We start from the raw sequence: 11,536 nt of genomic DNA, 5'->3' as shown, positions 1-11,536 counted from the left end.
CCTGAAATAACCTCATGCTTCAGCCAGCCCTTTCCCATCCTGAATGCTGCTGGAGGGCACCCAGGAGCCTTGGGAACGTGCGTCCCACAATTCCAGCTTCTTGGGCTTTAGGACTGGAAGGTTCAGTTGAGGGTTGAAGTGAGTGGGGAGATTGTGATTCGAGGGCTTTAAAGGGATCCCGTGGCCAGGGGCAGGGCTAAGGCCCAGCATTTCCCAGGGATTGGAATTTGGTGCGAAGCACACTGATCAAAGGCTGTTTCATCCCACATGGGCACGAAACACACCACATTTTACGGAGGATGAAGGCTGAGAGAAGAGGGAGGTGGAGGAGCAGCATACGTGAAAAGCACCTTTACCTCTGTAAGGTAAATAATCATAGAACGTAAACCTTTCTTCACTTTGATAAACTCTCAATTATGACAGATTTGGTTATTTACAAAAACGAAGAAAAAAGCGGTGCTTGTCTGTGATGTGAGAAGTTCGGTTCTAATATTAAAAAATGAAATTGATGAATACTCAGGTTGACAGCTTTTCTACTCTCCCCATCCCACCCCACCTTGAAATTATGAGAAAGAATAAATGCTGAAGGGAATAAGAGACAATTACAAATAGCTAATGATTTTAAAATATGTATCTATGAGGAATGGCAATAAAGGAGCTTTGAACATTCGACTAACCTCAACTATCCATTCACTGTATATATGTGTGTGTGTGGGTTCCCCCTATGTCTACATAATTCCTTACTTGAAACTGTATTTACATGTGGGGAAATTCAAAGGTTCTAGCGATCTCCGTTGATGGTGACAGGGCCCCAAACTCTTGACTTCTAAGCTTCGTATTTTTTACGGAGCCGGGTGAGCTAATGGGTTTTTCGGGCCCGGCTGGAGAGATCTGTGGGCCTTCCTCTTTCGGCTCACTTTTCCTCCTCCCACCCTTCTCCCCGCCCCAAGCCTGTTATTCCTACTTTTCCTCAACTCGCATTCCTGCCTCCTCCCCTCTTCCCCCTCCTTCCCCCTCACTCCCCCCACCCTCAACTCCCTCTATTCCTCTCCCTCTCTCCATTCCTCCACCTACTCCTCCCCATTCCACCCCCCCCGCCCCCCCGCCCCGCAAAGCCCCCCTCCTCATCACCACTTATAATGGCACACAAGGGCTCCCTCTGAGGTGGACGGCCCGGTACGTTTTCGTAGTCGGTCTAGCGTGAAATGATTCGGTGTAACCGGATTCTTGGGAAAGGACAGGTTACGTAAACATTTACTGATGTGGAGTAACTATACTATTTGTACTCTGATATGCAGGAAGGAAAGTGTTGATTAACACAGAAGAAAAAAAAAGCGAAATTAGCTGATTGCATGCTCATAAGTGCAAGCTGTCATTGAACTGCTTTTAAAATAGACACAGCTGGGTGTTTGTGTTGAAAAATTTCTTGTGTTTTTGCTAATACTGAAATAAGCATGATTTTGTATACCAAACATTTTCAGATCATTAAAATTTGTAATCTGTGCTGGTTTTAAACACAAAGAAAAGAAACAGAATCATTTCGATGTAAAATTTGCTGATATTATATTAACTCAATCAGGTCTGTACAAATTGTGCATTGTGCCTCCTAAAATCTGTTTGATCAATTTAATACACAAAGTGCCAAACGTGGGTATTGTTTGTTAACATTGGACATTTTATTCAAATCCGAGCTCAGCAGCAAACTGGAGGAGCATTCCTTGAATACAACACTAGCACTGACTGATGAATTTTTAATGTTTTAAGGTGTTTCTTAGGTCGAAGCTGAGTGTTCATTGTTTTGTAATCCTGCATAAAATTTTAGCAGGTGAAAATAAGTTTTTCTTCTGTTTACTTTCAAATAGCAAAAACTGGGGTCTACTAATGAGAGCCGGATTAATCTGATTTTATGTGCCAGGAGCATATATTGACTGGGAAAATGTTTTGCATGCAGATTTAAAATGTGTTATATTATTTCAAGGGTTGCATGGATGCAAGTCTTAAGATATTTGTGGTAGGAATAAATAGATTATAGTTTAATATAATCATATTAAAGATATATTGTTCCCAATGACAAAGGTTATTTGAAGTGGGGGGGGTGAGCTTGAATTCCTTCTAATAATTTTAATTAGACTTTATGATGAGATAGAATGATATATGTATGTACATCTATATTAATCTATGGGCTTGTTCAACAAAACACGCACTGTTTACTCAGCAGCCCACATTTGTCTCAGCAATGGCTTCTTTTTAGAACTGCTACTACATGAAATGGAGGGGGAGGGGGTTCTTGGACAGAGTATTGTTCAAGTTGAAAGTCCCTGGATAGAGCTTTGTATATCCTACCGGCCAATTTGGGTGCAAATTGGATTTGAAAGACTGCCCACATCCACCTCAGGCCTCTTTCCTCAACACATGAGACCCTAACTCTGTATTTCCACCTCATGCAGTCTCTGTGTTACCTTCAGAAGACAGAAGGCATCTGGTGGTCTCAGATCTGAAAAAAATTCTCTATCACTTTAATATTGTATCATCATCAGCTTAATCTTGAGCTCTCATACACATGGATCTATAAATGTACAGTGTTAACGTCAAAGCCTAAGTTAGAGCAAATGTAATTTTCTGGCATATATAGTGGTAAACTTCTCCTCTGTCTGCCCCCCCACCCCCATCCCCCTAAATGAGGACAGGCCTTGTAAAGAGTGAGCAGATCCAAGGGAAGAATTCCTTGGGAAATGAATTAGATTATTCCATCTCTAGTTTTAATTAAATAGTCAAGGCTCCACAGCCAACTTGCAGGGAGCAGCACGTTTGGTTTTTCCATTTGGCGGGGTTACCCTGAGTCTTCCTTAGGGCCTGTTTCCCGCTTTGGTCGGTGCTTTGCTTCTTTCCCCCTTGTTAACCTGCTGGTTAAAGGAGGGCGAGCCATCTTTGCCTAAAATCCACCCTGCTCTGGGCTCCCTGGATAGGGTGTCCTTGGAGCAGGCCCAGCGCCAAGCTCTGGATAAAGCTCTCTTCCTGCAGATGCAAGGGGAGTCTCTGGCCCGGTGACGTTTGGGAGTGAGCGGAACCCTTACGGAGACATCCAGGTATTTCCAGAGATCCCGTGACTATTGAGGTCTGCTCTCGCTCAAGCCAACTCGTCTGTAATCCCTTCCTAACAGCAGGTAATGGTGCTAACATTTAGTGATTATAAGTTACTCTTTAGCGTGTTGTATTCTTGTTCTGTGGGTTTTGGTTACAGGTTATACGATTAGGTTTGCGAGAACAGTAGTGAACTAAACTTCTCAGTGAGAGGTCTTCACACCAGGGAAGTGTTACTTTTGTGCAGCAGCCCTGCCTCATCACTCATTAGGGAGCTGCAGGTTGTCAAGCCGCTGCTCTTAGAGCGCGCGCGCGCGCGCGCGCGCGCACCCTGAATATCCCCAGGGGCGCGCATATGTGCGCGCGCAGATGCGCTCGCGTGTACAACACACACACACACACACACACACACTCCCCTCACTAAAACTAAATTAAGAAGCCGATGATTAAGACAAGTGTCTACTAGGCCTGTCATTTCAGCATCCTTCCATCATAACATTGTGGCACCGGCAATTTTGCTTGAGAACCTCGAGAAAAAAAAATCCATGGGAGAGCCTTGTATTTGAGTGTCGAGATGCTTAACTTGTAAAAGCTAGGGAAACACTTCGGAAGCGAGAAAGTCCAAAGTTAAAAAAATTAAAAAGAAGAGAAGCAAGAGGAGGTCTGGATAGAGACCCTGGGACTCCCCAGGAAGGTTTCTGTGACTCTGCCAGAGAGGTTCCAAGCTCTCTGGAGGCAAGCACGTACTCATCCAAAGGAATCATCTTGGGACCTGCAACAAAATACACTCCGGAGAAGCTTCTTCCCATTGCTAACCCTGCAGACAGCCAGGTATGGAGAAATCCATAAGGAAATATCACCACCCTAACGTCGAAGGACCTTCAAAAAGTCTCTCTGAACAACCTTTCAGTGGAACACTGCACAGATCTTTTAAATATAAAATGCCCCCTAGCCCTTACTTGTTTCCCGTTATTTGCCAGCGTGCTTGGGATCTCTGATTGTGGACAATTTGCAGAGGGAGTTGAGTCCTGCTAGTGTTGAGCACAGGCCTATTCCATTTTTTTTGATCTGATCCAATTGGGAGAATAAGTCCCACACCTTTTGGGCAATCGCACCCTGAGAGGCCAGTTTCTTTTTTTCTTCTAGTTGCCCTAGGAAGAGGCTCAGCCCATCCTTCAGAGGGGTCAGGAAATGCGAAAGGCAAAGACAAAGAGTTGAAGGGGTGATGATAAGCGGGAATGACTGAAGCTAGTGTTGGGTCCTTAGCTTTAACCCTTGAGTCTATCTGAAAAGGGAGGAAGTGAGAGTTGGCCAAAGTCAGCACACAAGGCAATGCTACCTTGGATTTTCCATCAGTGGGGCACTGAAAGAAGAGGGGGAAATGACTTCATAAACATATAGCAGTCTGAAAGAAGAACTTACAGGCCTCAAAATGCTGAGCCCCTGGAGTTCCAGCTCCTTACTGTCCCCTCACTGTTCTCTTTAATTAGTTTGAGCTTCATTTTGATTTCCCACAGGAGACTAAATAATCTACTTTGGGAATGCTAACGGCACTCATCAGAGAATGTGGGGCATCGGGTCTCCTCTTTTCTGAAGCACCGTTCCAAAGGTCCCCCAAAACTCCAGTCGTTGAGAGAAAAGATGAAAAGGTGCGGCTTACTGGCAGTTATTAGGACAGTCGGCTCCAAACCAGTCACTCTAAATAGTTAAAAAGTACACGAAGAGCACCGAACAAAACAGAAGATAGATGAGTATGTTTTAGACAATGCTCGAACCCACTGATGGCTTGTGCAGGAATGACGAGGGAGAAAACTGCCTGCGCTGGGGTGAGCAGGCCAGGAGGCAGGCGGAGACCCCTCCATCCCCAAGTCCCCCTTCGCATTTGAAAAGTCATATGAGACAAAGAATACTATTTACTTATCAAATACATCCGCTTCCTTTCTAAAAACCCAGGTGGACAAACCCATGAGCCAGTTTTTACTTCTTGTCTATCTCATACCCACCTGCCTTCCTCACTCTCGAACTGCAGTTCCTGTATGTCTTCCCCTCCCCCTCCAGCTCGAAGCAGTGGAAGGTATGTTGAAGCAACGTTTTGCAAAAAGTCCCGATCTTCTGCCTCCCTCGCTAACCCCTGGAGGCTGTAACGGCGACGGTACCGGCGAGGAGCAAAGCGGAATACTGGCTCCCTGGCCTTGCGCGCTGCTCCTCCCCGCCCGCACCCGCGCGCCTGCCCCGCGCTCCTTTGTCGCCCGTGCCTGCCGAGCGCAATCCTCCTAGAAGACTTGCTTTTAGGTTTCATTTCCGGATTTTCCCCTCTTAGAGTTACCTTTTAAGCCCAGATGTCTCGTGTTTGCACATCATGCCGGAAGCAGGCATACAGATCAATATTTTTGGGCTAAGAGGTCATCTGCCACAGTGAAGGCGGAAAAAAAAGAGCCCAGTTAAAGGTTTTCAGCTTATTATTTGTATAAAGCACAGCTCAGGGTTAAAAGCCGGTTTAAGTTAACTTGAATATTCAGTTACATGGAAGGGGTGATGGGGGAGAGCAGTTATAACCCTATTTCTCTCCGGCCCTGGCCCTTTCGAAGGAGGCGAAGGCAGGGAGGAGAGGAGCGGCCAGGGTAAGGCAGATGCAGGATAGCGTCAGGAACAAGTGACCGTTATCATGTGCAAACAAAACAACTCTACTCTTCCGGTTCAGAATCTACAAAAAAGGTAGTGGTGGTGATGGGGGGTGGGGTCACTCTTATTTTAAAAACAATCCTAGATAGGTTCTTGTTTAGTATCTTCCTTCTAGGCTTGTCCTAAGCACTCTGGAGAGAAAGTACCGGTTCAAGAAGAAAGCCGGGTCGGCAAGTTTGGCTCCCGAGCGAGCGTGTGAACTATGAATCACCACGGTGAAGATCTTTTCCTTTTTTTTTTTTCCCCTCACCCTTTTCTTTTCTCTTGGAGCGTGAACTTGTTAGATAAGATAGATGAGGCCACAGGGAAATGGGATCGCTGAGAAAGCCCGGCTCCTTGGAGAGCAGCCTTGAGGCTGGCAGGCGGTCGCTGAGCGCTGCTGCCTTGGACAGAGCTGAGGGGCGCGGGGCTCCCTCCCGAGCGGTCCCAACTCAAGTCCCCGCGGCCGCCCGCGGGAGGCACCCCGCGCTGTGATCGTCGCCTAGGTAGCCTATCCTTTGGCCTTAGGGGAAACACCCCAGAAGACGAAAAGCCCCTAGCTGAGCTGAGTATCTGCTTTCCGGCTTGGAACACTGAACGCGGCCCGCAGGTTTTCCTAGAAATCCGAAGTCCGGACCGCAAAGCCATCGGAGGGTAGGAGACACTAGATTTTAAAGAAGTCTGGAGTCACGCGTGAACACTGTTTTCCCCATTGATTAGAAGTGGCTGTCTTTTCCTATTTATATATACTCCACATGCTATTGATTACACACGGCGATTTACTTGAAGAAATGCTTAGAGTATCTTTAGCACACGCTCCTCTGTCTTTGTCCCTCTCAAAGATTTCAGCTGATAGTGTGGCTGGTTGGGATCAATTAGCACTGGATTTTGCCCCGGGATTGCTCCCCAGGGCGGACAAATGGAGCCAACTCATCTCCAGCGACTTTTTTTTTTTCTCCCACGTGCATATCCACGCCACAGCTTTAGAAGCAGTTCAAAATCCCCAGCCTAGGTTTCACTTGATTTTGTTGTTATTGTTATTGATAAATATTGGGTCATACACAGCCACTTGTCAGAGTCTTTGGCTCCAACTGGCGTTTGCAGCTCCTAGAGGGGCGTTTAGTTGTGTGCTAGGAACTGGAGAGATTTGTTGGGAAAAGCATTGCATAGTCTCTGCTCTTTTAGTTGCAGACATGGCCCCTTAAAATCCTACTCTTTTCTGTCTGCTGTCACGTTTATTTCTTTATTTGTTTAGATATGTGAACGCTGGGTATATGTGTCACCCTCCCCCCAACCCTGTATCATCTAGTTGAAATTATCTTTAAAACAAAAAACTATTGATCTCGGTTTTCTAAAGTATATCTGAACCTAAAAAGAACATAGGCGAATAGACAGATAATTGTTGTAATTGCTGGGGGATGGTTGGGTAGGTAGGACGTTTGGGGGTTGTGTAATTGGAGTAATATATACAGTTTATCTTTCCACGGTGCTGTATATACTCTTTCCCTTGATACTTATTGCACACGGACTGAGCCCATGGTCGGCTTGTCTTGGCATGTTTGAAGCCCCAGACACCCAACAGTATCATTACAGGAAAGAGACAAAACCCCAAAGACTAGAGGCAGGGAGGCATCTAGTTTGAGGTGAATGGAGAGTTTGTCCTGGCGTTGGACTTTTCGGGTAAGCGTGCACCCACTGGCTCAGACAGCCTGGCAGCGCAGAGTTCAGGTCTTCCCTGCATCGAATTTCGGGGAGGGGGGGTTGGGGGGCGGTGGGAAAAGAAACAGCTGATTTTCGACATTTCAAAGGGACTCTTTCTATTTATCAGTGTTACCGAAGTGTACGTTACTGGTGAAACAACAAAACAAGCATAGAGCTGCAATTTTCAAGAAAATAGGATCTCCAAATATAAAAATAAAAAAAGTAGCAGATAAGATGTATAATTCAATCAAATTACACAAAATTGCTTGAAAATCCAGAACAGTAGCGATCCATTATGCCTCTGTTTTATTAGTGACAAGTACAATTACTCTAAAATAAAGAACACTGGTGAATATATAATTGGCTGTAATCATGTTAGTGTTTGAATAAAAATGACGGGAACATTTAACACTTTGACAACAAAATGTTCAGAAATAACTTATTTATTCAAACAGTTTTTATTTTCCACCAAGTGAAGGAGAAACACAGTTTGCTTAGAAAAATCAATGACTTTTCCCTGCAATAAATAAATATCCAAAAGAGGGAAAAACAGCCCCACACCTCTATATTATTACTATTATTATTTTTAACCAGCAAGAAGCTTAATCCTGTTTGGAGTCAGCACCGCCTAACTGTTGTTGGGTACCAACGGCCGCCACCTAGAGGAAGAGCTATGCAGTTCAGCCAACGCCAGCCCGTTTTCCGGCGGTGACCTCGGGAATCAAAGTTAATATTCCTTTGCAAATTGCTCTCCAAACTAACTCCCCCCTCCCCCACCCCTCAGTCCCCTTCCACCCTACAACATCGTCATAATATTTTCTTAATAATTGCTCTGTGCAATTGACGGAAGCGCCTAGTCTCTGGCAGCGCGATCCTCTTCCAGCAAAGCGCTAGAGCGCGCCGGGAAAGCAGATCAGGGAATATTGGGGTCTGGAGAGAGAATCCACTTTTGACCACAGTTCGTCCAGAGCAGCCTGAATTCAGGTCTGAAAAGGCAACAGTTGATGCCGAGACCCCACATTCCAGTGCTTTTTGAAGGGCGTTCTTAGGGAAATTACACAGCCCGGACCCGGGTCCCCCTGTCTGCCAGTTGTTCACCGCGGGGCCTTTACCCCCGAATTCTCCCCGGTCCACATCACGCCCCTCCCCGCCGCAAAGGCGGAGTTGTGCGGCCCGGGTTCTTTTCTAATCAAACCCTCGAGCCCAAAGAGTCCTTTGATTTTCCTAAATGAGTTGTTTGAAGTTCTGAGGTAAAGGTGTTGGGAGAAAACCATGTTTGGAGGGGTCACCCATGTGGCCCGGGAAGGCCGAACCAGGAGAAATCCCAGGTCTTTACACTGAATCCTGGAGTTTCGAGAAACGTCCACATTTTGCAGAGTAATTTGAGAATGGACTCCGAAGGGACCAGGGACGATTTCGGATTTTAGTTTTGGCGGCTCCCATCTATCGGCTGGCTCATCGCACAGAGAAAGCCAGCCTTACATCCGGATCTTGCCTGCTCTCAAGCAGATCTTGGGGAAAGGAGATGCTAAGCGGATGCGAGGGGCTAGGAAAACTGAAGTTAGGGGGGTGCCCTGCTTGGTAGCGAGCAGCGAGCTGTCTGTCCACAGCCGCGCGACTACCCTGCATGCGTTTCTACCCGCCCCATCCGTCCAAAGTTTTGTTTTGCTTTTCTTTATGTGCCTAGAACATTGTTCAAGCTGAAAGTTTGCTAGAAAGCCGAGGGAAAAACAAGCTGAATTCGTATGGGGCAAATAAAAACCCCAAACCAAAACCCTACCCTGATAAATAATTGGACTTTAATTTGGCTTAATTCCTAAAGTTTTCCCTTCCCTTTCTTCCTCCCCTCTTTGCTTTCCTTTCCCAATTTCTCACCTTCCCCATGCCTATCTTTATTCTGTCTCTACAACCTATCCAAATAGTGTGACAGAAAAGACGCAGCTCGAGGTGGGTGGAGGTGACCATTTCTATGCTGAGTTTCTCAGAACCTCCCTACTTGTCAGTTCTCAGCCCCGACGCTGCCGGAGTTTAAAGGAGACATCCCAGAGACAACCTCAGAACCATGGACCTCTTTTTCATACTGCAGGAAGTACTTTCTAAATAGTCGAAATATAGATACAGCTATATCTCTCCTAAAACGGATGGCCCAGTACATGCCTCCCCGGTGGTGTGAGGCAACGCCCCAAAACCTAAGAACTTAAGTCCCCAGAATCTTTTCGTTTTGTTTTACATCAAACTAGCGCTTTCACTCTCAACTCCCAGGTCTATCATTCCTTTCCCGCATTATATTAACAGGCGATGTTAGCCTTCCCCTACGTGTTTAGGCTGCTAATGCAGTCCACTTAACGCAACAAAAATGCTCATCTGTGGAGATTTTCCCAAGGCTAGCCGCGATGCTGGCTCCTTCTCTTTTCAGGGCACGTCCATTACACCCCCTACTCTTCTTTACTTGAGGTGGGGACTGAGAAGGGGGTCCAACCACTGTTTGCAAGGGTAGGAGGGCTCCCCTCCCTCTATCTCCTGCCTGCCAATACACCCGAGGGATAGTGAAATTTTGGTTTTCTCTTAGGAGCCGAAGAATCTGGAAGCTTCAGCCGTGGCACTTGGTTGCCTCTTTGGTTAACTTGCCTTCCTCTTTCTTCTCACCTCAGTGTGTGAAAGCAGTTCAGGATTGCTCACAGCCTCCTCTGCTTCCTTCTTAGCTCCTGCCTTCTGAAGAGAACTCTGCTGGCTTTCTTTTCTGTTTTGGCAGGAAAGCTGCGTTGGAGATGCTCTCTGTATCAGATTGTTTGTGTGTTGTGAACGCTTGCTAGTTTTACTAACTTTATGGAGGAGACTGTCCTGGGCTTGCTGGCATTTCCTCCCCCAGCCTCTCTTTGTAGGAGACTGTCCTGAGGAAGGAATCACCTGAGCTTAGCTGATGGCCTTTGTCAGGTTCTCTTACTTCTTAAAGTCTGGCCAGAGAAAGTCCTGTGTCATCAGGATTCATATGTATCCAGTTTCCAAGGTGAAGGATATTAGACAGAAAGAAAAATAAAATTAATATATAATAAGTATTTTTTTCAGTTTTGGTTAAAAGATGATTACCTTTATTGCTCCCATTTAAAATATTTTAGTTTTTTTTTTTTAAACCTAAAAAAATATAGATATTAGAACAGAGCTTTCTAGCTCTGGCTCTACCATGCTTTTCTTATGGCTTCTTAGCAAGTTACTTCACCTTTATTGGTTTTTTTTCCTTCATCTGAAAAATAAGTGATCTGCATTCATTAATATAGAAGATATCATCCACTCATCAAAATCGCAAAAGCAGTTAAGTTAAAAACAATTTCCCAAACCCCAAGAATTTTTTTTTTTTTGAAAGAGGTTAAAAAAAATGTTATTCAAACAGCAGCAGCGACATCTAGTGACAATAGTGCTCAGTAGTAACTGTGGAAAGTTTACTGAGGAGTGGGCTTTCAGAGTGAGATATCTCGGGTTTTCTAATAAATCTTAATTGTCTGGCAAACAGTACTCTTTTGTATTCAAGGAGATCTTACAGAGTATAGATTATGGCAATGAGAAAAAGAAAGATGCTTGCCAACCTCAAGTGTGCATATACGGCAGTTAAAAATGATTAGAACATTCTTTTAATGTTTTAAATTCCATGTCAAGAGACTGTTATTGTTGTTCAGTCGCTCAGTCATGTCTGACTCTTCGCAGCCCCATGGACTATACAGCACACCAGGCTTTGCTATCTTCACTATCTCCTGGTATTTGCTCAAACTCATGTCCATTGAGTTGGTAATGCCATCCAACCATGTCATCCTCTGTTGCCCTCTTCTCCTCCTGCCTTCAATCTTTCTCAGCATCAGGGTCTTTTCCAACGAGTCTGCTCTTTGCATCAGGTGGCCAAAGTTTTGGAGCTTCAGCTTCAGCATCAGTCCTTCCAATGAATATTCAGGACTGATTGCCTTTAGGATGGGCTGGTTTGATCTCCTTGCTATACAAGGGACTCTCAAGAGTCTTCTCTAGCACCATAGTTAAAAAGCATCAATTCTTCGGCCTTAGCCTTCTTTATGGTCCAACTCTCACATCTGTACATGACTACTAGAAA

At 45.3% G+C, this 11,536-nt stretch overlaps 1 long non-coding RNA gene across 2 annotated transcripts; it reads left to right on the top strand.

The window, feature by feature from the left end:
• Nucleotides 1–225: 225 nt before the first annotated feature.
• On the top strand, nt 226–8,217 carry LOC129634017 (uncharacterized). Of its 2 annotated transcripts, none has more exons than XR_008705368.1 (3): nt 226–365; nt 3,022–3,164; nt 8,038–8,217. It is a non-coding gene; the product is annotated as an uncharacterized LOC129634017 (long non-coding RNA). The 2 variants fall into 2 exon arrangements; XR_008705369.1 differs by lacking the exon at nt 8,038–8,217 and adding an exon at nt 4,599–5,154.
• Nucleotides 8,218–11,536: the final 3,319 nt, after the last annotated feature.

This window comes from Bubalus kerabau, chromosome 19 (assembly GCF_029407905.1).
Source record: "Bubalus kerabau isolate K-KA32 ecotype Philippines breed swamp buffalo chromosome 19, PCC_UOA_SB_1v2, whole genome shotgun sequence".
Lineage (NCBI taxonomy): Eukaryota > Metazoa > Chordata > Mammalia > Artiodactyla > Bovidae > Bubalus > Bubalus kerabau.
Note: the sequence above shows the minus strand (reverse complement) of the source record. Positions and strands in the feature narration are given on the sequence as shown.